General features: G+C 43.4%; 1 protein-coding gene across 4 annotated transcripts in view; it reads right to left on the reverse strand.

Annotated features, from left to right (window-relative positions):
* Cntn4 (contactin 4) overlaps nucleotides 1–25,348 on the reverse strand; it is an 860,889-nt gene that overhangs the window by 465,389 nt on the left and 370,152 nt on the right. Inside the window, exon 1 of one of the 4 annotated variants that reach the window (XM_058573007.1) lies at nucleotides 20,008–20,550. The exons of the other annotated variants lie outside the window; for them this stretch is intronic. The gene's annotated coding sequence lies outside the window, so the exon portion shown is untranslated. Of the gene's footprint in view, nucleotides 1–20,007; nucleotides 20,551–25,348 lie in introns of those variants that run through there. 4 annotated transcript variants of the gene reach the window in all.

Here is a 25,348-nt window from a genome sequence, read left to right on the forward strand (position 1 = left end):
GTTCTCACATTATTTCCCATGATGAAGTTTGAAGTCACTCTTTGGCTAAACCCCAATCCTTGAGGGATCACATGATATGTTCCTTGGAGAATTTTTTTTTTCCAAGAAAAACAAAATCTGTCTTCCAACTTTTCTTTCTTCCTTTTTCCCCGCCTGCACTGGGGATCAAACCCACGGCCTCCTGCTTGCTAGGCAAAGGTCTACCACTGAGCTATATCTTCAGCCTCAAGAGGGAAAAACTATAGCTAAATAATTTTTCTCCAAATAACAAAAGGAAAGATACAAATGGCATCAACAAACCCATGCTCATTTATAAGAATCAGAGAAGTATGAAGGTTGAGTCCCAATCTTGTGGCTCTAAGAAGGAAAAAGATGAAGAAGTGAGATAAAGAAGCATATTGGCAGCTGGTACGATGGCACACACCTGTCATCCCAGCAGCTCAGGAGGCTGAGGCAGGAGGATGGCTGTTCAAAGGCAGCCTCGGCAACTGAGTGAGGCCCTAAGCAACTGAGCAAGATCCTGACTCTAAATAATACAGAAAAAGGGCTGGGGATGTGGCTCAGTGGGTAAGGGCCCCCTGGGTTCAATGTGCCCAGTACCAAAACCAAAGAGAAGCATATTGGCATGTCCTGCACTTGGCAGGCAGAGTTTTATTTTTTTTTTCTGGATGGATCCCGAGCCAATGCATACTGTGATGGGAATGTCAGGGATTCCGGGATGAACTTGGAATGAGAAGTTCTCGCTGCTTTTCATCTAACTTCAAGGGGAAGGATTTCGCTGTAGGAAGGATCTCGCTGCAAGGACACAGCCCAGGTGTCCCTGGAGGGCACCTCACAGCATAGCATCTCTGCCTTCCCTGAGGGAAACCTAGCCACTGTGAGCAGCTGTTTTGCTGTCTCAGGGCCCAAGACAGAGCAACCCCCGTTGTCATCGGAGGTGCTGCTCTATAGGGACAAGAGAGCCCAGTGGCACAGGTTGCCGGTGACATCTTCATCCTGCTGCCTGTCCTCATCTTGATCTGATCCTCTGGTGGCTGGTCACCCTCCCCCGGCTATCTGAGAGGCCAGACAGCAGAGCCGGCCCATGACTAGGTAAAGTCACCTGCGCGTGACCACCTGCTGGGCTCCAGAAGGTCCCACCCTTGCAACTAACACCGGTTCCTCTCCTGGGACTGAAAGCTCGATCCTTGTCCCCAGGGCCAATGCAATGGTTTTAAGAAAGAAGGAAAAAGAAGTTCTCTTGCTTTGCTAGCCAAGGAGAAGCACGGGGGACTCCTGTCCCAGAGGCTGAGATTCTCCCCATGGGGGGATGGGGGATGGGGGGAGGGTTAAAGAGATGATTCAAAAGGGGACATTCAGGTGTTCCGGGTCTGGATTCCTAATTCACTTTTTAATGTGGGAGACAGTCATTTGTCAAACCTGCTGCACCCCCAAGTCTGAGTTCACCTCCTTCCTGTGTTGGGTGGGTGCTCAAGGACACCTGCCTAGGGTAACTCTGCCTAGGATGGAGAAGAAAGGTCATCCAGTTTCCTGAGATTAGTCAGGAGGAGAGAGACTAGGGGAGGGGAGGGAGAAAGGAAGAGAAAAAAACATGTCCCTTTAAAAACTAAGTCCTATGGCAGAGTCACAAGAGACCACTGTCACACTCTTAGTGATCTCTTGACAAGCAGGTTATGTTACTTTACAGGATTCAGCATTTGTGTACAATAGGAAATGCATCTATTCTATTCTAATTATATATGATATCTGGGTGTGGTGGTGCATACCTGATATCCCAGCAGGAGGATCCCAAGTTCAAAGCCATCCTCAGCAATAGCAAGGCACTGAGCAGCTCAGGGAGACCCTGTCTCTAAATACAATACAAAATAGGGCTGGGGATGGGGCTCAGTGGCTTAGTGCCTGTGAGTGCAATCCCTGATACCCACCTCTCACCCCCCAAAAAAGAAAAAAAAATAACACATGTTTTATCAAACTTCTACTTTATATAAATATCAAAGTCAGGTGGGAACAAATGATTATATCTTGCTTCTATGGAGTATTACGGTTAATTTTTTTTAAAGGTAGATACTGAAATAAATCTTGTTTTTAAATTCAGAAAGGTGACAAGACATCCCCCAAATAACACATGCCCAGGTCATTAACAGTCATGTAATCCACCATAGGATATTTCTCATTAAAGGGTTTTGAGAAATTTTTCTTATTTATTTATTTAGGTGCTAGGGATGGAACCCAGGGGTGCTTCACCAGGGAGCCACATCTCCAGCCAAAACTTCATTATTTTTTTTTTTAAAGACAGAGGTTCACTAAATTGCTTAGGGCCTCACCAAGTTGCTGAAGCCTGCTTTGAACTCACATGCCTCCTGCCCCAGCCTCCAGATCCCCTGAGATTGCAGGCTTGTGTCAGTGCAACCAGCAGAAATCTTATTGGGTGAAATGGCTCATTAAGGAGGTACTACCATCTCAGACAAATCCATTTTGGTTTTACTAAACTGAATTATATGGACATGATAGCATGGTTTGACTTACATCAGTGGTGTTTAGGGTTTACTTAAACAGGAGCAACTTGATCTCTAGTGTGTTATATTCCCTCCATAGGTCAAGATTCTGGGTGGCCTTCCTCGGAGCCTAAGGTGGCTAGGAATCTTACTTTTCAGGCATATGCAAACAACATGCCCCCTGACACCCAATTCTAATAAAAGAGTGCTAATGACTTGCCATCAAAGCATCCTGTCTGGTAGGTCTCCTTTTGGAGATCTACAATAAAGAAGCAGGGTCCCTCCTTACAGAATTTAGGAGCTGAGAAGGCAGGGGCAGGATGCAGGATCACTGAGCCCTGTGAACAAGACCCGCCCGCGCCTGGGCTTCCTCGCTCAGACAAGAGTCCAGGGGAAATCAGACAGAAACTCGAAAGCCCAGCGATTGTTTTGGAATGAGCACAGAACAAACCAATGATCAAATGAAACAGAATACAAAACGGAACCAGGTAGGGGCAGGAGAGCCCGGAAAAGACATCTCATTGGGAACAAAAGAAAAAAACAGAAAGAGAAAGCTTCCCCCAAACCCCAGGGCGGATTGAAAAGGGGAGGAGGGAGCAGCCAACAGTGAGAAGAATGTGTCCTCCCAAGGACAGTCCACTCCAGCTCTTGCTGAGGTTCAAGGTGGGCAGGCATCTTTTTTGGGCAACCCAGAACACACACCAACAAAGTTATCATTTAAAATACTCAGTGGGTGATCTGGTTTAGCAATCCTCCAAGAAAAAGAGTGGGAAGGGACATCAAGGATTCTTATTATGCAGATAAGATGTTTTACTTTGGAGGCCAGGCTTTCGGGTTTACTTAGGAAGACAGAATAAACCTCTGCAAGCCAGAAGGAATGAGCCTTGGCTGATTCTGTCTCCCCCCAAACCATTTCTCCTTTCAGATACCGAACCTCTTTAAAGGCTTTTCCTAGAAAGCCACCTAAACGCACCATCTTCAAATTCTAAACAAATTTTCTACAAGGAGACAGCAACAAGAAAATGATGATTATTTTTTTTCTCCGTATTTAGTATCGCTCTTCAAGAGTAAAATGGGTGGCTTTTGAACAAGACTTCTGAGGTCACAGTCCCCAGCTACAGAACAGTGCCAGGTGACCTGTGGTGGCCAGAAGGATTCCGAGATCACACCAGGATGCATAGCTACTAACTCTGCCCCAAAGACTCCTAGTGGCCAAGCACAAGTAGGAGCAGCCTCATCCCTAAGGAATGTGGAAAGGGAGATGAGTCTTAGCCTGAGCCAACCATCTTCCACATGATCTGGAGAAGTTCAAGTCCCGTGTCTGAGTTCACACACAAGGTCCACCGTGGAGACAGGATTCAAAACCTAGTGATTCCTGCCACAGCTACACAAACCCATTATCAAGAGGGTCACTCATGTCACATGCTCTGCTCTGTTAGTGAGCTTGTGAGATCCAGAGTGCCACCTTTTCCTGAGAAAAAGAAGATCTCCTTTCCCAGTTCCCGACAATAGAGATGATATCTAGTCAGTTGGTATTTGCATACTACCTTTTAGGATTCAGGTCCTAGAGTGGAATAATTTTTTTTTAAAAGTATCTTAATAACTTTATTTGTTCCTCACAGAGAATTAACATGTTTACTTCCTATGACATCCTATTTATTTAAATATTAAGGAGAATGACTCTGGAAGGGTATGCATTTTGTCTATCAAAATATAATGGTACCAGAATTGGGCATGGTGGCCTGAACCTATAGTCCCAGTTACATAGCCTAAGGCAGAACTGATTGGGCCCAGGAGTTCAAGGCCAATCCAGCCAATGTAGCAAGAATCCATGTTAAAAAAGAAAAAGAAACTATATACACTCTGGGCGCAGTGGTGCACGCCTGTAATCCCAGTGGCTCTGGAGGCTAAGGCAGAAGGATCCGGAGTTCAAAGCTAGCCTCAGCAAAAAGCAAGGTCCCAAGTAACTCAGTGACACCCTGTCTCTAAATAAAATACAAAATAGGGCTGGGGAGGTGGCTCAGTGGTTGAGTGCCCCTGAGTTCAATCCCAGTGCAAAAAAAAAAAAAAAACCCACAAAACTTAAATTGGATTAGCACTGGGGGTTGGTACATAGTGTTCTTTTCTTTCACCAGGTGATACTGTGTGTCCCTGTGTCTGTGTTACTGCATCACACTACAAACAGAGCTGAATAATATTCCATCAACAGTTTCCTTCCTTAGTTCATTTGCCACATTTTTCAACCGGCTGAGAAGCCAGCATTTGATAGCAATTGTATTCCACATCACATACTTGTTGGTAATAACGCTTATTAAATAGAAAACCTTGATCTCTCGGAATTGAAAATCAAAAGAAAGCGGTGGCAAGGAGATTCTGCAAAATGTAAACCGCTGTATTTTTGGGCTTGATCCTCCACGACATTACCATCATATGAAATGAACAACAAAGGGGTGTCAATAACTTGCATTTAAGTAACATACAGCTTGTTTGATTTTTGCAGCACATTAAATGAAACATCGATGCCATTCACACACATATCAAAATTGAAAAATGCCTTCCATGCACTCAAAATGTACCGACAATAGAGATGATATTTAGTCAGTTGGTATTTTCCTACTACCTTTTAGGATTCAGGTCAAGTGGAATGATCTTTTTTTAAAAAAAATATATTAATATCTTTATTTGTTCCTCGCAGAGAATGAACATGTTTACATCCTTCCTCTAACCTATTTGCAATTGGAAAAAAAAAAAAACTGGCAGTCCCCACAGAATACTTAACAAAACAACAAATACACAAGGGAGCTCATCACCTTCAGTCCACACAGACTTCCAAGGCACAGGTGCCTGAATACACTGCAGCCCTGGTGCACAGATGCCGGCCCCGCCCACTCGGTGTTCTGATCCAAGTCATCATACTTAATGCTACCCAATAAAGATCTAATTCCAAAATGGGGATGCACTAAATTGTATCGTGTCAACCTGCACATTGAAGAATGATAAAATGCAAACTTAACTCTTTTGTATCTGCAACCTCCAGATTTTGCAGAATCCTCGGCAAAGCTTACCTACAATTTCCTGTCCTCCGTACTTGTGTTTTAAGCCCCCAAAAGGTCGAGCAGGGATCAAATTAGATATTTCTCCTGTTGTGCTCACTAAACTAGTTTGTGAGTGCTTCCTCACCTGTCGCCTGTATCTTTCTCTGTGGAAGAAGGGACACGTACTTTGTTTCACTTTTCATGTAACAAACAAGGTAGCTCTCTGCCTGGTGTTCCTATTCCAAATCCTCAGAGGGGTGCCTCACTGTGGAAACTGATGAGGGACTAAAACTTTAGGGAACAAGTCACCACGTAGAAACTGAGGACACAGACTCTTGGTTCAGATGCGCCCAAGTATTTACTGAGAAGCATCTTCTCTTGCAGCTTTTAAAAAATATTCTGGTAAGAAAGATACTGTTTCAGGATTGCTGAAATTTAAATCATATATATATTGATTAAATATCTTTGGTTCAGAACCAACAATTCTACTCCCCAGAATATAACTTCATAAAAAAAAAACATATACAATAATATTTAGAGGGGCAGTATTAATAAAAGACAAAAAAAGTTTTTAAAAAAATCTCTAACACCCATCACATAAAGAATAGATAATAAAATGTGGCATTTCCAAAACACTGGAGTATTACTGGGTCTTAAGAAGGAATGAAGCAGCCAGGTATAGTGGCACATGCCTGTGATCTCAATGACGGGTGAGGCTGAGGCAGGAGGATTGCAAATTTGAGTCCAGCCTCAGCAATATAGTGAGGCTTTAAGCAATTTAGTGAGATCTGGTCTCAAAATAAAATATAAAAGGATTAGGGATGTGGTTCAGAGGTTAAGCACCCCTGGGTTCAATTCCTGGGTTCAATTTATCAAAACAAAACAAAAAAGCACTTGTACATACTACAGCACCAGTATCAATGAATGAATGCACTGTGAAAACAGGAAGCTATGTGACAAAAAAGCCGGTCACCAAAAAACACATATTATAGGATTCCCTTTAAATGCAGTATCCAAAATAGGCAAATCCAAAGAGACAGGAAGTCGATCAATGTTTGCCAAGGGCTAGAGACATTTTTTTTTTTTTGGGGGGGGAGGGATGCTGAGTATGTTCTAAAATTGATTGTGATAATAATTGCACAACTCTGTGAACATACTAAAAACAGTGAATTGCATATTGCACGTGCTACTCCTAAGGCATAAAAATGATAACTCAAAAAAAAGCTGTTCATAAAAATATTTTCTTTTCCATAATTTGTCTTTTTTAAAAAAATTCGTTTTTAGGTGATGCATCAAAACATAGAAATCCTACATATGGATAGGGGAACCATGTGATGTTTTAATATGTGTAAATATTGCATGGTTAATACATGTAAATATTGCATGGTGTTCACATCAGATTACACAATAATTTCAAGTATTGGCCTTTTGGATGTGGTGGCAACTTTCAAAATCCTTTCTTCTAGGTGTTTTTTTTTTTTTTTTTGTAGAAGGATTGAACTCAGGGTGCTTCACCACTGAGCCCCATCCCCAGCCCTATTATGTATTTTATTATGAGACAGGGTCTCCTTGAGTTGCTTGGGGGCTCACTAAGTTGCTGAGGCTGGCTTTGAACTTGCGATCCTCCTGCCTCAGCCTCCCGAGCTGCTGGGGTTACACGCATGAGCCACGGTGCCCGGCTTCTTCTAGATTTCTGACATGCATAGTGCATCATTGTTATCTGCCCTGCCCCTCCTGGGCCATCCTCACCAGAACTTCTTGCTCCTAACCAACTGTTAACTACGCACCCATTGATCCACCAGTCCCCACCCCACCTCCTGCCTGCTCCCTCCGCATGGTCATGGTAGCTACGCACACATTCACAGCAGGTTGTGCAATAGAAATTTCAAATACCCTGACCTGGGTTTTTGTGTGCATTGAGAACACAAAGTTCATTTTCTTGAAAATTGAAAAAAAAATTAGCCATTCACTCATTTTCATGTCTAAGTACCCCAGGGGCTGCCTTGACCCTGTTATCAGGGGGATTCTGGGTAAAATAAAGCTGCAGAGACCTCGGCTGGTGGTGCTATTTACACTTCCCAGAGAACTCCCGAGTGGTTGTTGACTCTCAATTGCCTTCCTTATCTGAAAACCTCTTCCTCCCGACTCTGGATTTTATTACAGGGAGGAAACTTTTGTAAGTTCAAAGCCAAGGTCAGGGCTCTTCAGCTGCAATCCAGACTGGAGACATAAATCTTTCAAAACAGCTCCTTCCACACTTGCATCACCAGAGACCCTGACACGTGTCACCATGTCACAATGAAGCAACTTTAATTAAGTCGCAACATGGAATGTACCTTCATTTGATGGACTCTGAAAAATTGCTCTATCTTTCTCTATTCCCATGGCTGCTGTCACCATGTCACAAATTGAGAAAAGTTTAAAAGAGAAAAAAAAAAAGAAATGCTTTTCCAAGAGTTGTCACCACCGGCAGCCACATAATATGTGTCGCTACTAAGAGAAAATCAACAGAGTACCGGAACCCAGAGACGGCATTTATTAGAAAGGCCGATATCTCAGTTTCATAAACCACAGGGTTTTATGAAAAAAAAAAAAAACAAGAGTGTCTTCCCTAAGCTTCCAGAACATTCCATGTGCAGCGGATTCTGCAGAAAGCATCTATCCTGGCTACAGCATTCAACATCCTTTACTTCACATGACTTGAAATAAATAACCCCCCCAAAAAAAACAAACAAACAAAACAAAAAGATAAGAAATAACTAACCTCAGACTGGGACCAAGCGTTAGCAGGTCAGTTTTGGACAGAAGGAAAAAGTTAAGGCATAATCCCAGTTGAAAATGAAGTGAGATGCAAACTTCTTCCCTGACAGGTTGATAGAATGGTTAGTCTAGTTCATTTACTTCTGATTTCAAATAAAAATACAGTAAAAAAAAAAGAGGTAAGAAGACCCACGAGGAAGAATTTCTTCATTATCAAATTCACTGTGGGCTACATAAGGGATTTCAATGCATCTGTACCCTTGTTACCCAATTGCCATCTGCTTGCCACCAAGACTGATGTCACAGGAGAACTAATTGCGAATTCAGCATCTGAAGCCTGACCTCTTCCTACCACTGAATCAGAATCTGCGCTGTTCTCCGCTCCTGTCTGAACAAGCACTGTCCCCAACCCTTTGCTACCAGTGTCACTGTCTACTGCTTGGAACAGTGGGTACATGAAATGATAAATTTCTTATTGCTAATGCCGATTGCATCAAGTGAACACAAGGAAAAAAAAAAAACCAAAAACGTAAAGACAAGAGAAGAGAGACGGAATTGCTGAATTACTTCCAATGCAGGGCGCAAAACATGAGATTTTTCAAATGAGAGTGATGCTGAGGCCTTCATATGGATCTGCAGGTTAAGAGAGACGCTAAGTCGATCTTTAAGCCTACACCTTTTCCAGGGTGTGGTGGCACCTGCCTGTAATCCCAGCGGCTCAGGAGGCCAAGGTAGGGGAATCCCGAGTTCAAAGCCAGCCTCAGCAAAAGCGAGGCCCTAAGCCACTCAGTGAGACCCTGTCTCTAAATAAAATATAGAATAGGGTTGGGGAGGTGGCTCAGTAGTTGAGTGCCCCTGAGTTCAATCCCTAGTACACCCCCACCCCCTCAAAAAAAATCATATTGCCTAGTGAAGTCAAAGCCTTCTCAGTTTGGATAAGTAGAGTCCATAATGTTTGCCTAATGAAGAATTGATACATGATATATATCAAAACATGTATTCCCTCCATTAAGTTACAAATGAATATATATATATGTGCGTATGCATGCATACACATACACATTCACATAGAATAGCTAATATACTCATTTCTGTGTGTATATATGCATATGTAGGTATATATACACACAAAAATACATATGTACATATAATAGCTAACATACATATTTCTGTGCGTTTCTGTGTGTACGATAACTGCTCAGGCAGGCCAGAGGCATACCAAATCCAAAGCCGGCAGTAGATGATCTGCCCAGCTACTAGTGGTAGACATACACCCCTGAGTGCTGTGTTCAATTAAGGGAGAAAAGTTGGGAGACCACTGCTCCTGTAGGCTCCAGGCAGTAACTCCCAGTTCCTCTCCTGGTCTCCTAGGATCACGCAGCGGCGTCTCTTTGGTGATAAGCACTACCACTTTGTGCTTCTGAAAACATGACATCAGACACCCACACAATTCATCACTGCACAGTGCTCAGCCTTCACCCATCCAAAAAAAAACAAAAAAAAAACCAAACTGTCATCTACCCACTATGTCCCTCTAACTAGCTACTTCAAAACTTAGGTAAGCACCTGAGTTCCAAGAGGGATGTCCACAGGGACAGGAAAGCCAAGGGACGCCGGGGAAAGGTATTACGAGGCTGACAGACGCTGTGTGTTTTAGTACCAATTTTCTTTTTACACATTGAAACGGAAACGGTGCACTAAAAGCTCCTCTGCGCTTCGTCCCCGTACTATTTACTTCTAAATGATCATCTTTAATAGAAACAGCACTTTGCAGTTATAAAACACCTTGTTTTCCACAAGCTCAACGTGTTTCCCCACGTATTAATCCAACCGTACCCAGGAACATAGCCTAAGCTAGCTCTGGCTTCCCCGTTCCTCGTTACAAATGGGTTCCAAAACAGGGTCCCTTTGGTCAACTTGATCCTTGGAGTCCTGGGGAGAGGGATCCCCAGGGGCTGAGCTTGGTTTATTGCAGCAGAACAAGCAGAGAAGCATGCTGTGGTGACTCCGTGGCCTAATGACCAAAAAAAAAAAAAACCCTACCCTCGAATGAATTCAGAGGTGGCTTCAGTGACTGATCTCGGTTAGGCCCACATCATTTGGGGTTCACAGCAATATCTTGGGAATGGCTTTGTCCTTCCATTTTATATGGCCTCTAAGAAAGATACTTGGATACCACAGAAGTATTCCCAACTGGAGAAAAGAGACCAAAGAAAATAGGGAGAAGAGAGAAAACCAGGGTGCGGTGGTCATCTAACCAAGGTCCCCGTCACTGGTCACTGTCCTTCCTCTCCCCCTCAGCGGTATATCTGATTAGACGGTACGTACTTTGATAAGGAAAATGACGTTACGTTTGTTTGTTCTGTTCAGATCAAATCCTTGTGCCTCCAAACAAAGTAAAGATCAAGTATTTAATAGAAGATGGTAAAATAAATGAATGAATATAGGCCAGTCACGCCGGGGACAGGCCACCTGTTGATTCCATCCACTGCACAGGTACACAGGAAAAAAAAATGACTGTACTCAAACACCAAATTACCCTATTCCCTGTCCCTTTATCATGTACAACTCCGAAAACGTCTAGTGGATGACTAAATGGAATTGAGGTTGTGTCTTGTGGACCAAACCCAGTTTTCTTTGTCCCTCAAACGTGATAGAATCAGGGATAGACTTCCTCTATTTGCTTCACCCAACAGTGCATGTTGATATAAAGTTTTAAGAAGAGAAAAAGAATTACCAACTTTTCCTTTTTGGAAACAGTGGTGTATTCACAACCAGTGGCTTTAAAGCCTTAAGATAAAGATATTAAATATGTTAGTAAAACCAATGACCACAATGGTATTTTATTAAACCCACCCAGTTGGGCATGGAAAAATATGGGTATTCATTGAATCCTGCGTCCTCAGCTTCACACTAGCATTTGTACAACGTGAGTTTTTCAATGTGACGATTGCAAAGTGCCAATTAATGAGACATAGGAGGATCTAAAATATCCCTGTGGGAATACTAGCCTCTGTGAGTTTTTTTTTTTTTCCTGAACGTACACAGAATAGACTGTTAAAGTACTTTTCCTCTTTCAGGTAGGGGACAAGTCACAACATGTTGCAACCCCACATTTTCTAGTTCTCCGTAAGAGACCCCTCAAATCCGTTTTCAATAGAGGTCAAAAACTGTATGTCTAAGGATTTGGGACAGATGTGTTTAGCTTTCAAATATTTAAAAAAAAATAAACAGTAATAATATTTGAAGTGTGTGAGATGTGGCAACCCAGGGCCCTCACTCTTCCATGACAGTGACAACCACTACAGACATTGAGATACAGTCAACAGTGGACCCTGCAGACTCACTAAGTGTGACAACTGGTCTACCTCCTGGTGCATGTTCTTGGCCTGATCTTTACTTTGGGCTTCTCTGGCTCTCAACAGAGACCGAGCTTCATGATATATAGAGAGAATCGGAAGAGAAATGAAAGACACATTCTCTTGCCAGGGAAAGAGTGTGCAGGGCTCTGGAAATCCTGGCTTCCACTTCCAGACAGGGTGGTCTTTCGATTGTAGCTAACCCTCTGGACCTATCAGAAGAGGATCAGGCCTGTCCCTTCCAACCAGATCTAAAAATGCAATCATTCCTCATCACTATGGACCAAATGGGTCAGGCGTCGTCCTTGGACATATAGGAATTAATCTGTGTATGGCAGGGTCATATGCTAGGGGTGGTGGAATTTGCCATAGGACAATATGCCGCTTTGCAGGAGGATCTCGAGTTCAAGACCAGCCTCAGCAAAGCAGTGAGATCCTTAGTAACTTAGGAAACCCTGTCTCAAAATCAGAAGGGCCCGGGGGTATAGCTCAGTGGTAAGCATCCCCTGAAAATGCCACTTTGGCTTGTTAAACGGAAGCTATGGGAGATCATTATTTTTGGACTGAGCTGTGGTTCTAGGACCCGAGAGATCAGGCCAAACAAAATAAAGTCACTAGTGCTAAAGGTCTAGGGTCAAACTGAAGCCTTAAGAAAACAGATCCCTACACAAACCAGGTGGTCCCCCCATCAGGAGACTCTAGTCTATGGTGGGTCATTAAACAAGCAAGCGCCTTACAAAGAAGTCAAGCTGATGTTGCCCAATCGTGTGTGTGCATTTGTGTGTGTGTGTGTGTGTGTGTGTGTGTGTGTGTGAGAGAGAGAGATTCTTTGTTCCCACGGCACCAAATCCAATGCTCTGTCCTTTCCTCGGAGAGACCCTCAATTCTATTTTGCAGAATGAAACTGGGCCAATCCATGCGTCACAAATAAAAGCCAATTAGGTCTCTAACTAAATGTGTTGTCATTTTGTCTTTTGACAAATATGATTTTATTTATTTATTTTTAGCGGGGGGACGGGGGGAACTAGAAAAAGAAGAGGTTGCGACAAGGGTCCCCAGACCTTCCTTTTCCTTTGGAGAAGCTCACAAAGCTCCCCGGTGAAAGACACCTTCCCTAAACCAGGAGCAAGTGGCCTTTTAATCGCCCCGAGACAGGAGCCGAGACCTGGGGAGCCCTGTAAGAGACCCGTCAAAATGACTCTTCTCCTGGTCTCCACATATATTGCAGTCACTTTTCCACAATGGCCTCCCTTGGTTCAACCTCAGACACAAACAGTTCAGGTTCTGTCATTTCATCTTCATATTGGGGGGCGTGGCATGCATGAGTTTTTTAAAAAAAATCTCTACACTTTCTCCCATTCATCTGTTTTATGTCCCTTTAATTCCCAGGACCAACCAGTGACTACAAGAAGGTCAGGTTTTACCTCCTCTGCACCTGCCGCCGGTCAGAGCTGCAAGCTCCGCTGCCTCACTTCTAAAGTTGCTTATCCAAAAACAATTTTTAAAAAGTTTACCCACTTAGCATTGTGTGGAGCAATCATATCTAGCAGTTATGTTTTTCTCTTTAACATGGTTATTGGAATGCCTATTTGGATACTAACTAAAGTTATCAAATATCCCTCCGGAGGAATCTGCTTCAAATTTGGGAGACTGTATGAAGCCCCAAATTTATCAAAACAGTCAGTTTTGAGGAATGTTTAGGGCCTTCGGCCAACTTTCAAACTTGTCCCTCCTTGCGATTTGCAGATTATTTTGGGATCGGAGACTGCAATACACACAACCAAGAATGTTTCTCCAAGCGAAATGTTTCAGTCTATCACTTCACATGAGCATCTCGAAAAGCTTTTGCATGTTGTGGAAAATATTTTTTGGGGAAAAAAAATTCCCATGGCAAGGGATGTGACATAGAGTCACCGTCCTTGAGGAACGCTAGGGATCTGTACCAATCTTAGGTCACCCTGCGCACCTGTTAGCCTAAAGAACTGGTTTCCTCCTGATCATTCATGAGTAAAGTCATTTTTTAAAGCGTTCGTACCTCTTAAATGTACTTACATGCCACAAAAAGGCGCTTTCAACAAGAAATGTAATACTACAGGAGATGTTAAGAACAGCAATCAACTCGATACCTCTGTGGGTTCAAAAGGGAGAGGAGGGGGCCCTGCAGAGAAGGAGCCTGTCAGTCTAAATCTGTGGCGTGCTCATCTTCTCTCTGACAGCTGGACGGGTGTCGGAGTCACACACTTTGAATTACCAGATTCACACTGAGCACAGAGGTCCTAAAGATGCCACAGACTGTGTTTGAACACATGATTTGTTCTGTTCTGGGAGACGTGGTTGTCTTCACCTCTGACATCGGGGTGATGCTGGTGCGTGAGTCTCCTGGCCAGTCTGCAAGGCACGAGTTCGGCAGTGAATTCTAACCAGCTCGGGGGCCACCTTCTTGCACAGGACCGCATCTAATCAGTGACAGGACTCATCCACCGGTTCATATCCAGTTGGCAGGGTTCTGTATGCAAATACTCGGGACATCTGCACCATCTTCCTCTGGACGTGGAAGAGACACAAAGCTAAGGGCATGCAGTTCATCAGGATTGTGGTACCTTACGCTCACCAGGACTATGAACTTCAGATTCCCTTCCCCAGCAGTGACTGTGATTTAATAAAAGCAACCTCCTCGGAATCAGTCTTTCTACCCCATCTGCAAGGAGGACCTGGGGTCATACAGATAAGAAGAGGGTGATGTGGTGGATCGGAAGCCCAAGAACTGGAGAAGAAAGAACCGAGGCGATTTCCCAGCAACCTGTGTAAATCACTAAGAATTTCCACCATCCTTGTTTACCAACGTCCACCAAACGAGACAGGAGATCCCCCATGCGCTCCTCCAGAAATTCTCATTAAAATGAAGCAATCTCACTCTTGAGCCATGATGCCCACTTCATTTAAGATAATTATATTTTTAAACCTCCTCAGCCAGCACTGTCAAGTGCCAAAAGCATTCTCTGCACCCCCCTCACCCCGCCCCATCTCTTCATTGATCTCAATTTCTTAATCATTGGCACCGCAGCTTGGCAGTGCCTAAGCCAGCTCCTTTGGAATGACTCCCAGCGCCCTTACTTTGGGTATTTTCACTTCCCCACCACCATTTCACAGAGCTGCATGAAACCACAGCTCTCTCAACCGTGACAGACCCATTCATTCCTCCACATCCTTATTTACATGGTTTATTTATTCATTGTGATTCATTTATTTTTTTGCTTGCAGGGCAAAGTGATCTCGGGTTTCTTTCTGGTAACCCTGAAATCAGATGCCTGGCCCAGTCGGCTTCTCGAAATTCCATCCCATCTTCAGAATGTGGAGCTCTGCATTTCATAATGTGCCGTGAGAAACACTCTATTCCTCCGCCGTTTCTTCTGATGGGCTGCTTTCAATATTAAATCATCGCCTTCCTCTCTTGGAAACAACAGAGAGGCTTCATGCAGAAGATTCACAAGGTCTTGCACATGCCTTCTTGGGAATAAAGGCCAAGAAAGGAGAAGCTGTGCATAAAACCTGAAGCCCCAGCTAAGTCCGATTTACAACTTTACCTTTCTCACTACACAATAAAAAACAGTCTGATAAACCAATTGTTGGAGCTATTAACTAAGTGATATGGAACTAGACATCTCAAATCATCGGATGTCCTGGTTTGAAGTACCTGAAGCCACCTGCTAACTTTATAGTCGAGAATTTGAGAGCCACAGATAATCAAACGTTCCCTGGGACCATTATAAATATATATATTTTGCACCGAAACAGTCTTCAGTACAAAAGTCATTTGGGTTCTGGGAGATGCCTGTCTATCAAAAAGAGAAATTATCTCACAAGACTCATTCTACTTACAAAAGGCTAGCAGCCTCCAAAAGCCAGGGTAGCTACCCCCCCCCCCCCGCCGCCGGCTTTATGAGATTTGAAAAATTAATTTTATACTCTGCATGGATTACATCAAATACAGTCCACAAGTTCAATAAGGAATGACATTAATATTCATACTTCAGCGTAGTGAGCCACATAGAGTTTTCCAAACGGCAAAAAACGGAGAGGGAAATGAATATTCCAACTTATATTTAAAAAGCTGTCATAACACCACTCTGATCTGGAAGACGATGAATCCATCAAAGCTATTACTGTTTTCAAATGGCCACTTAACATCCATCCCAGAATATGCTCCATGCTAAAGAAGTATTTATATATAAGCATATATGTCGTCAACTGTTAAGCTGGATATTAGCCCGTCATTATTTTGTGCCATTCCCAATGTGTATTTATTTCATCGAATAGTGAAAGAAATAATAATAATAATAATAATAATAATAATAATAATAATAATAATAATAAAACTACTGTGTTTGTTGTGCAACTATAAATTCAGGAACTAATTTAGCTTCTTTCAACACCTGCAGGGAAGATGGTCAAATGAAGTCTATCCACAATTTGGTTCAAGTAACTCCAGAATCATTTAGCTGATGGTTTTAGGAACTTGGGACCTCATCTCTTTTTTAACTAAGAGATTGATCTGGCAGCAATCCATAGTTCAGCGATGACCAGAAATCATCATAGCAAAAATCGCCCATGAAATAATTTTCTTGTCTTAAATTCGAAAAACATGGCTCACTCAACGAGGTTTCCACAGACAGACTTATTTCTTCATGAAATAACTTATGACTTTTATTTATCGTTTAATAAGACAATAATATCTTAAGGGAAAAACAAGGTTCTTCGATGCACTTTTCTTTTTTCCTAAAATAAAACTTATTCCCCGCTCTGCTGAAATGGACTCTCACTGGATTTTTGTTTTTAAATTGGTTATTTTTAAATTGACTGTTGTTAGTTGAACACATTAGAGTGAAATTTGCCTGATCAACTTCAAAACAGAATGTAGGATAATTATTTCACTTTAAAAAAGGGACCTGGTAGCCGAGTAGGGTAGCGCATGCCTAGAATCCCAGCCACTCGGGAGGCTGAGGCAGGAGGATCACAAGTTTGAGGCCAGACTCAGCAACTCAGTGAGACCCTCCATTTCAAAATAAAATCCAAAGGGCTGGAGATGTAGCTCAGAGGGAAATTGCCCCTGAAAACAATAGGAAGAGAGGGAGGAGGAGGGCACAGAAAAAATAGGAGCAAGCGAAGGAAAAGTTGGAAGAGACAGAAAGAGACAGGAAATGAGGGAGAAAGGGAAGAAGAGATAGAGGATGAAAGAAAATGTTCTAGCAATGTTTCACGGGGGTGACAACATCACACTTCTCCCAGTCTCCAGGTGTATCCCCAATACATCCAAGGAGTGAGGGGTTCTAGGGAGTTGTCATGAGTTACACTTTGCTAACTTACAAAGCATCTCTGAAATCACACTTCATTTTACAGGGGGATCCTGAGGCCCAGAGAGGTGATGCAGCTTGCTGGAGGCTGCACAGCAACTTAAAGGAGACTAACTCAAGCTTTTGCCGTCACGGGGGTGTGCAGTGTGCACTTTAACAGTAAGTACAGAAGGGATTGCTGATGTTTGCAATCATCCAGTTGAGTAGGATGACGGTATGTAGAGAATATCGGCTAATGTTTGCGATCATCCAAGTCATTAAATTCATTATTTTTCACTTGACCCTAACTTCACTTTTTAATCCTGCTTTGGAGGCAGTTTCTAGAACTTCGTTTCTCGCCTCCCACCTGTGAAGGAAAGCTGGGGGGTGCAATTTGTGCAGTCAGGACCTGCTTATGAATGCAGCTGAGGATGCTATTGAGTCCTTCTTGGGTCTCCCCCAGAGCTGTGGGACACAGGAAACCATCTGTCAAGAGCCAGAAGCTCCCAATACCAGGGACTCTGCTCTGTGTTCCTGTGCCCCTGGTCACAGGACTTTTTTGGGAGTGTTCAACAGAAGCATCTTCTCGGAGCTTAGCAGGTGCTATTCTTGGGGCTGTGCAGATACCATGTACAAGTTTGCTGGGGGGATTTGCACACATGCAAACACAGACATGCTATTTATGAAGCTGCAGGGCTTCTCTGTTTCTCTCTTTTATGGCCCTTTGAACTAATTTTAAAGACCAATCCAATCCCCTGGTTTCAAAAGCACCTCTTAGAGGGTGTCTGTGAAACCCATCTGGCTGCCCCATCTGTCAGGCCAGCGGACCCTAAACCCACCCCTGGAGCATTCAATCCCCTTTCCTACAGATTAAACACGACCAGGGAGGTGAGGCCCCAATTTTTTTTTTAAGAAAATGACCCAAAACATTTCTAAAGTCATAAGGACACAGGACACACCTTGCAGATATACATTCCTGAGTGCGGTGGTCACCAGCTACACAAATGCATGACATCCTAAGACCTGAATTGAAATTTCAAAATAGGTGAGTGGTCCATAAGGGTCAAATTTAACTATTTCAAGAATATAGTCCCCTACAGAAAGTAAAATTTCCTGCAGATCCCCTCCACCCCCAAAAAAAGCAAATAAAAAAAGATTCAGTCGTTTAGCCATAAAAAAAGTAGAACTCAAAATAATAATGCAGCATTGACTAAATGACATGATAGAAGTTAAATATTTGTAAAACACACATACACAAGAGGACACTCACTCTATTTCTGTTATCCTCTTAAAACGTGACCACATCCTACATGAGATCATGTATCCACACTAGTCAAAAACAAAAACCAAACAACAATAAACTCGCCAATCATTATTTTAAAATATAGCCAAGACTTCTGATCACTTATCAAAGTCAGCTCCGGATTGGAAGAAGGCAAGAGGCTATTCTTTTTTGGAGAAGATAATAGGACCACCCCAACCACTGGCCATTATATCTGATTTCAGTATCAAACCCTGAAAGACACTTACCTTTTTTTGCCAAAGGAACAGACTTTTGAGCCAGGGCAGCCCCAGGACTGTGTGTACCCGGAGGAATGTCCCCCATTCTAGCTTTCCTTCATCTCCCCAGATGTTCGAAACCTTCCTGATGAGTTATTTCTTTTTCCCTCCAAACCTCAAGCTCTGAGCGTACCTGTGCCCAAGCTGACGGGCATCTATTTGGAGCCCTCTCTCTCTAGCGTTATTCTTCTCAACCCGATCTAATGAGGGCAGCTTCTTTGGAGACGCTTGGCAGCCTGTGTGTATTCTCTGCCTGGAGACGTACTATCCTGTCTGCTCAGGGAAACTGGATTTCCACTCTGGAAACCGTGGGATCCTCTGGCCCCAGGGTGTCAAGCTCCGTGTGGGGTCTGACGCTGCCTTTCAGGTATGAATGATTTCAAGTTCCCTTTGGTCAACGTCAGCTCTGGCCACGGGTTCCCGAGTTCTAAGACTTTTATTCCAATTCTATATTTTTTTGCAACAGCTCAGATGTTCCACTTTCAACCCAGAAAGAAGAGTGTGATATATATTTAGGTTAGGGAAATCCTCCGGACAGAAAAATCCCACAAATCTCTTCCAGGTTGGTGACAAACAACTTTTCATTTCAGGAAGGCATTGATCATTGGTCAGATATGCTATGCAAATCTTATTAACGACAATATTACATTCTGATACTATTTTCATGATCAGGTCCCATGCATGAATGAGACATATGGGTTTGATAGATTGCATTGGGGGATACGTAAGCAATGGCTGAATCTAGATTGGAAGTGATGTTTGCTCTCTTTTAATGATGTTACCTCTTAAAGAGGGTACTTTCAAAAGCAGCACCGTGCTGACAGCTCCTTGTGTTTAGATGCTGTCCGATAGAATACAAAAGGAGATGGGCGGTTTATATGAACAAATATTCCTAATAGTCCCTGTTCCCCCGGCTGCAAAGTTTCCAAACAGCTTCTGAGTGAAAAACAAGAGAAACTTTTCCTTTTTGTGCATTTCTTAGTGGCACCAGAGAGCGGCAAAATAAACCAAATGCTGGAAATTCTGACGCATGCTTCTGTTATACAGATGTGCATGCAAAACCACCTCCTTACATATACACATCCATCTGACATTTTTCTTGGAATGGCCAGAGGTTCAGGAAAAAAAAAGAAATAAAAGATAAATATCTGCTCTAAGCATCCTGGACACCTCCAGATCATTCAACCATGCATCTGAATTAAAAACCGAGCCAGACAATTTCTCGACTTTTGCAAGAGCCTTCCGAAAGGCCCCTTGTTTGCTTGTATGAATCAATTATATAAGAGATCTGACAGAAACAGCAAGCTCTAAACAGATTACCCTCTGTCTCACCAGCTTGGTTCCACAAAGTGCAATGGAACAGAAAATCAAAGGCTGTTTGCGAAGTCACATTCACAGGGAGCTACAGGGAGAAAAAGAGGGAGGTGTGTGGGGGGTGTGGTGGTGGAAAATCCACCCTGGTACTTACAGACGGTAAAGTACAAGGTCCCAGTTTCGCCGTGCATGTGAGAGCAAATCAAACCGACCAGTTTTCTGCTCCTACCACACGCGCATCATCCACGCAGAACAGGCCCTTATGGATGGCTGAGGCAGCTGGAGAGATAATGGGACCATATTCTCAGCTGGGACTGGAGATGCCGAACGGCTTGCTCCTCTCTCCGCTGTGCATGGCGCTCGGCCAGCATTAATCAAGGAGGACCCAGCTTCGTGGCTGTGTTCCCCAAAGGATCGACGTAATTAGCCCATGAATCAAAGATGTACCCTGGGAGCCCCGCATCCATCTCTGACTGGCTCTCCTCACATCCAGCCTGATTAGGAAGTTGGTTCTGCGATCGAATGTATTCAACCTTTCAAAACTGCACCGAGACTCGCCTAGCGGTTTTTGATAGATTTCAGGGGAGGGTTTTGCAGAGGAGGGCTCCACTTCCCAATGGGCAATTTTATGTAATTCCTCAACTACAGAAGATGATCAGACTGGTGGTTGGGTGCCTATGGGGAGGTCTCCCCTACGATCTGCTCTCCCTGTTCGGGTTTCTCAGCCCTTTCCCAGGGCAGATGCAGGCTGCAGCCCCCGTCATTTCCCCTGTGGATTGGATGCAACGTGGACACGGATTTCGTTTTCAACTTCAGTCTCTGGGGAGGCTGGATGATGCACTAAAGCCGGTCTCTATAGGGGCATTTTATATCCTTAAAGGTGTGCTTCTATACTGATTAGCAGAAATCCAAGACAAAGCAGAGGATCTAGCGTAGTGCTTGGGTCCCCTGTATCCTAAAAGTAGCTTGTGATGAGTATTCGGGTGGTATAACATTAAAAAAAAAATACACATTCTTCTTTACTGCCTCTGTGTGGTACTGCACTCGGGAGATTCAAAACTGGCAGCCTGTCGCCAGGCATGGTTGGGCAAGAGACAGACTTTGTAATTTGCAAGGGAATATTTTTAAACTGGGGGGGCGTGTGCCCTGCACTTTAGCAAAATGGTACTCACTCTTGACTTTGCCCAGGCACACTACCTTTGGGCCCCTGAAGACATTTGTTTATGTAAATTTGACCTTCATTGAGCAAGTCTGGGTTAGAGATGCAAAACATTCTGTTTCCAAAAAAAAAAAGAGGGGAGAATCCGCTCACTTGTCAATCATTAAAAAGTGGAAAGAGGCACTCAGGTGATGCTTTGAGGGTCGCCCCCATGCCCAATAGCTGGATGTTAAAGAGTCAAAGGGACAAAGAGTAAACACATTTAAGGAGTCAGGAATCTGAGTTCTAATCCTCACCTTGCTGCAAAAACATGTGGTCGGTCATAGGACGCTTCACCTTTCTGAGTTTTGGATTTATAATTTTGTACAATAAAGGGTCTTGGTCCAGGACCCCGAGGACTCTGGGGACATGACACTCTATCACGGTTGGAGGAGCTTTGAAGCTAGACCTCCATTGCTAGGGTTTGTATACCTCTTACCAGCATCCAAGTACCAAGAACGGGGTATGCATTTTTGATCGGCCCAAATGTAAGAGTGGGGAGTCTCTGGTACCTTTGGGGGTCCCATGATCCAGTGGATATGAAGTGGCATTTTGGAAAAATTGAGGCACTGTCATTAGAAAGCCTGAATACATTATGTATTTTGTACATTTATTTTCTGCGAGTAAAAGTGGGGAAGAAAACATATGGGCAGAAATTGTACACAAGCTGTGTCTACCTAAGAGACGCATGTCTGCCATGTCTACCTGGATGGATGGATGGATGAAGAGTGAAGTTCTGCTTCAGGGTACCAAGGAGTAGAATACCGAGATATTATGAGAGAGTTGGTATTTATTTATTTTTTTAAACCCAGGGGTGCTTCACCGCTGAGCCACATCCCCAGCCCTTTTTAACTGAGAGACAGGGTCTCGCTAAATTGCTTAGGGCTTTGCTACGTTGCTGAGGCTGGCTTTGAACTTGAGATCCTCCTGCCTCAGCTTTGGTGTGTCTGGGGTTATAGGCATGTGTCACCAAGCTTGACTGGGCAGAATCCTTTTATATTTAACTTGGATTGTGCCTTCTTACTTTCTTACAGTCTTTCTATCCAAAGATAGAGAAACACGGGGCTTCCTGCCATGGGCTCATTTTTTTTTTTTTTTTGGTGAACGTATGTATATATATATCATCAATGTCAAGGTCACCCAAAGTGTCTCAGGATTCTGATGCTAATCTTGAGGAAGTAAAAGGAAACTGGATCACAACCCTTTTGCCATGGATTCTTCAACAAGCAGAGAAGCAGTTCTCCTGAAAGATACCATGATTTAGGACAAGATAGATACAGCCAAACCCTTTGGTGACCTTCTCAACTCAAGTCTTCTAAGCCAGATATGACAGCGAATAGTGACAATACACAATACGGGGAACGAGGAAACCGTCCCATTAAATTCTTCTACAACTTTATTGAACTTTGGAATTGTTCTGTGTCGGCTCCACGTGTCTTTGGGAGTATTCTCAATTCCGTTTTGGCAGATGACACATTCCTTATTCTCACCGGGGTCCTGTTGCAATTTGGCGTTAAGTTAGGAGACGACGGGCACAAATGTCACGTTTGTCATCTTTACCTGGCTCGTTATCATTGGGACTTTAGCACACTGACTTTGTGCAGCCCATGTGAGGTGCTCGCAAAAATAGGTTAATTAAATAGCAATCGTGCCTCTCCGTCCTATTAGCAAACACACTGCCGAAGCACATGAAAAGAGGAGCGAATTAAAATACTAAAGTGTTGATTCAGTGGTACAGTGGAAAATAAATGGTTTAATTGGTTTTAAGTTCTATTCAATCCCTGTTTGCCTGGTAATTACTTTGATTCATCTCTGATTATGGTATGTGAGAGATTCACTTTGACATCGTGGGATTTACGCCGGTTCCTAATGGTAGGTGACAATCACCAACTAGACATTTCTAACTTAGGTTCATTCTTTATACCCCCACCCCTGGCCCAGATGTACCATTTAAAATACCAAGTCATTGATAATAAAAACCTAAACCTGGGAAGTGATTTTTTTTTTTTTACAAAGTCGTTTATAATAAAAAACCTAAACCTGGGAAGTGATTTTCTTACAGAGTCATTTATAATAAAAACCTAAATCTGGGAAGTGATTTTTTTTAAAGGTGATAAGCAACATTAATGTCAAAATAAAAATACCAAGGAGAGGTAGGGTAAAGATCCACATGATTAGTAACTAGAAACAAAAGAAATCATCTCTGCGAAAACAAATACTTGTTGTGTGGCTCCAGATGATGTATCAGAAGCCTAACTGCACACAGAGATGGTTTCTAGACTTTGCACTGAAATTGCAAGACACTGTTTCTCTTTGGGACGGTGAGGAGTCTGCAGTTTCAACACTGCTTGTCATGGCTAATAAGTACCTGGGGAACGGGGCTCCGGAGGTCTCTTTCTGACCATAATACAAAGAATCAGCAAGTTAAAGAAAGCTCTGAGCCTCAGCAAATCTAGGGGCAAAAAAACGATAGTTATGGCAACAATTTCCCAACAGGTTGAGGCTTGATCGATATTTTTCAGTGCTTCGGAATCTACAGCAGGATGTTGCCAGATGTGCATACAATTGCTCCTTCTAGAAACTGGTTACATTTTCCTATTCCTCACGTCGCTCACTGAGAGTCAGAGTCAAAAAGCTGAGACAACTGTGACATCTCTCCAGCTGGGAACAAAATTTCAAAAGAAGGCAGTGGTTCAGAGATCGCTACTCAGGGCACCCACTGGAATGACAATCTCTGCAGCCATGACTCGACTTTCTTTTCTAACCCAAAGCAAGGGAGCCGATAATGAAATAATCAAGAAGCGAAATATGGGACCATACTGACTTCTAAGAGATGATCAGATTCCTATAGCAATGACCCTCAGAGACCTAGGTCACAAACTGAAAACCGCCTTCATTGAAGAGCAAGTCAAAATGACATCAGGTTGACCCACGAGCTCGCAAAACACCTCAGAGTGTCTCCATATTTGTCTACCACCAACCACTCAGAAGTTTGGAGTCACTATTGGTTAAACAGGTCGACTGATTTTAGGTGAGTGAGTGTGTGTGGGTAGAGAAAGAGGGGAAATTAGTTTAGGAGTGGAATTTCCCACTTGATTTTTTTGGGGGAAGGGGAGGATCCGGGTTTGAACTCAGGGACCCTCAACCACTGAGCCACATCCCCAGCCCTATTTTGTATTTCATTTAGAGACAGGGTCTCACTGATCTGCTTAATGCCTCGCTTTTGTGGAGGCTGGCTTTGAACTTGCCATCCTCCTGCCTTAGCCTCCCCAGTTGCAGGGATTACAGGCGTGATCCACTGTGCCTGGCCCTCCATTTGCTTTTTGATGTAGAACTGACTGATTATGATGGTTAAAGGGCAAAGTGAGTCAATTTTCTTATTCAAGAAGGGAATAAAAACACTCTTCCTCTGAAGATTCTGTTCTTCTGTTCCCATTATACCACAACTGGGAATGGGGAGCTGTTGGCTACCAACATTCTACAATGCGTGGGATGGTCCCTGAGCACAGAGAGTCACCTGGTCCGCTATGTCCGCAGGATCATGTTTAAGAAACCCCAACCCAGGAGGAGCATGGGGAGGTGTTGATAGCTCCAATTCCTAATCCCGGTCAGCGGAGATGTAAAAAAACACACCACCTACAAACAGGGTTGCTCTTAGAGACAGGTTCAGCAGCTACTTTGAACTCTTTGCCTTGGGATGGGCTTTAGACTTTGCGGTATTCTTTTATAAAAATCGCCATGTATTTAGCACAACGAGCTAGTTCAAAAGCCAAGAATGGACTCTTATATCAAGTCCATCCACAGGCATAATTACGTGATCTGTGGCATGACACATGAACATCAATCAAATCAATGGAGGGGCCCTATAAGGCCCTCGCTCGCTGGAAGATGACATCCCCAAAACTAAATAGAACAGCAACAGCGAACTAACGTCCTGCCAGCCTCTGTGGTGATCCCTCCTGCTTCTGATCATCCCAACGAACACCTCCTGCAGGAAAACTGAGCTCCATGCAATTCCAAACTGGTATTTTCTGTCTCTGGGATAGCATTTCCCATGTTCCCTACCAGGATTCCCATCTTCCTCTTCAAATGCAGTTTCAAGGGATTCATGGATTTTCATCAGGAGATCAGTCCTTAGGCTGCTTTTATTGACACATCCGAAAAGTATTTACTGAGCACCTACTAAGTTCCTCGTCGTTGAAATGACAAGAGAGAGAGAAACCTCATCTCTGCACATCTGCTTCCTTTACGGACTTTGTGCATTTCTTTTGTAGCCCCTCCATCATTCTGTCTGGCT

Source organism: Marmota monax, unplaced genomic scaffold (assembly GCF_021218885.2).
Source record: "Marmota monax isolate L192 unplaced genomic scaffold, Marmota_monax_Labrador192_F-V1.1 WCK01_AAM20220418_F8-fsc00028, whole genome shotgun sequence".
NCBI lineage: Eukaryota > Metazoa > Chordata > Mammalia > Rodentia > Sciuridae > Marmota > Marmota monax.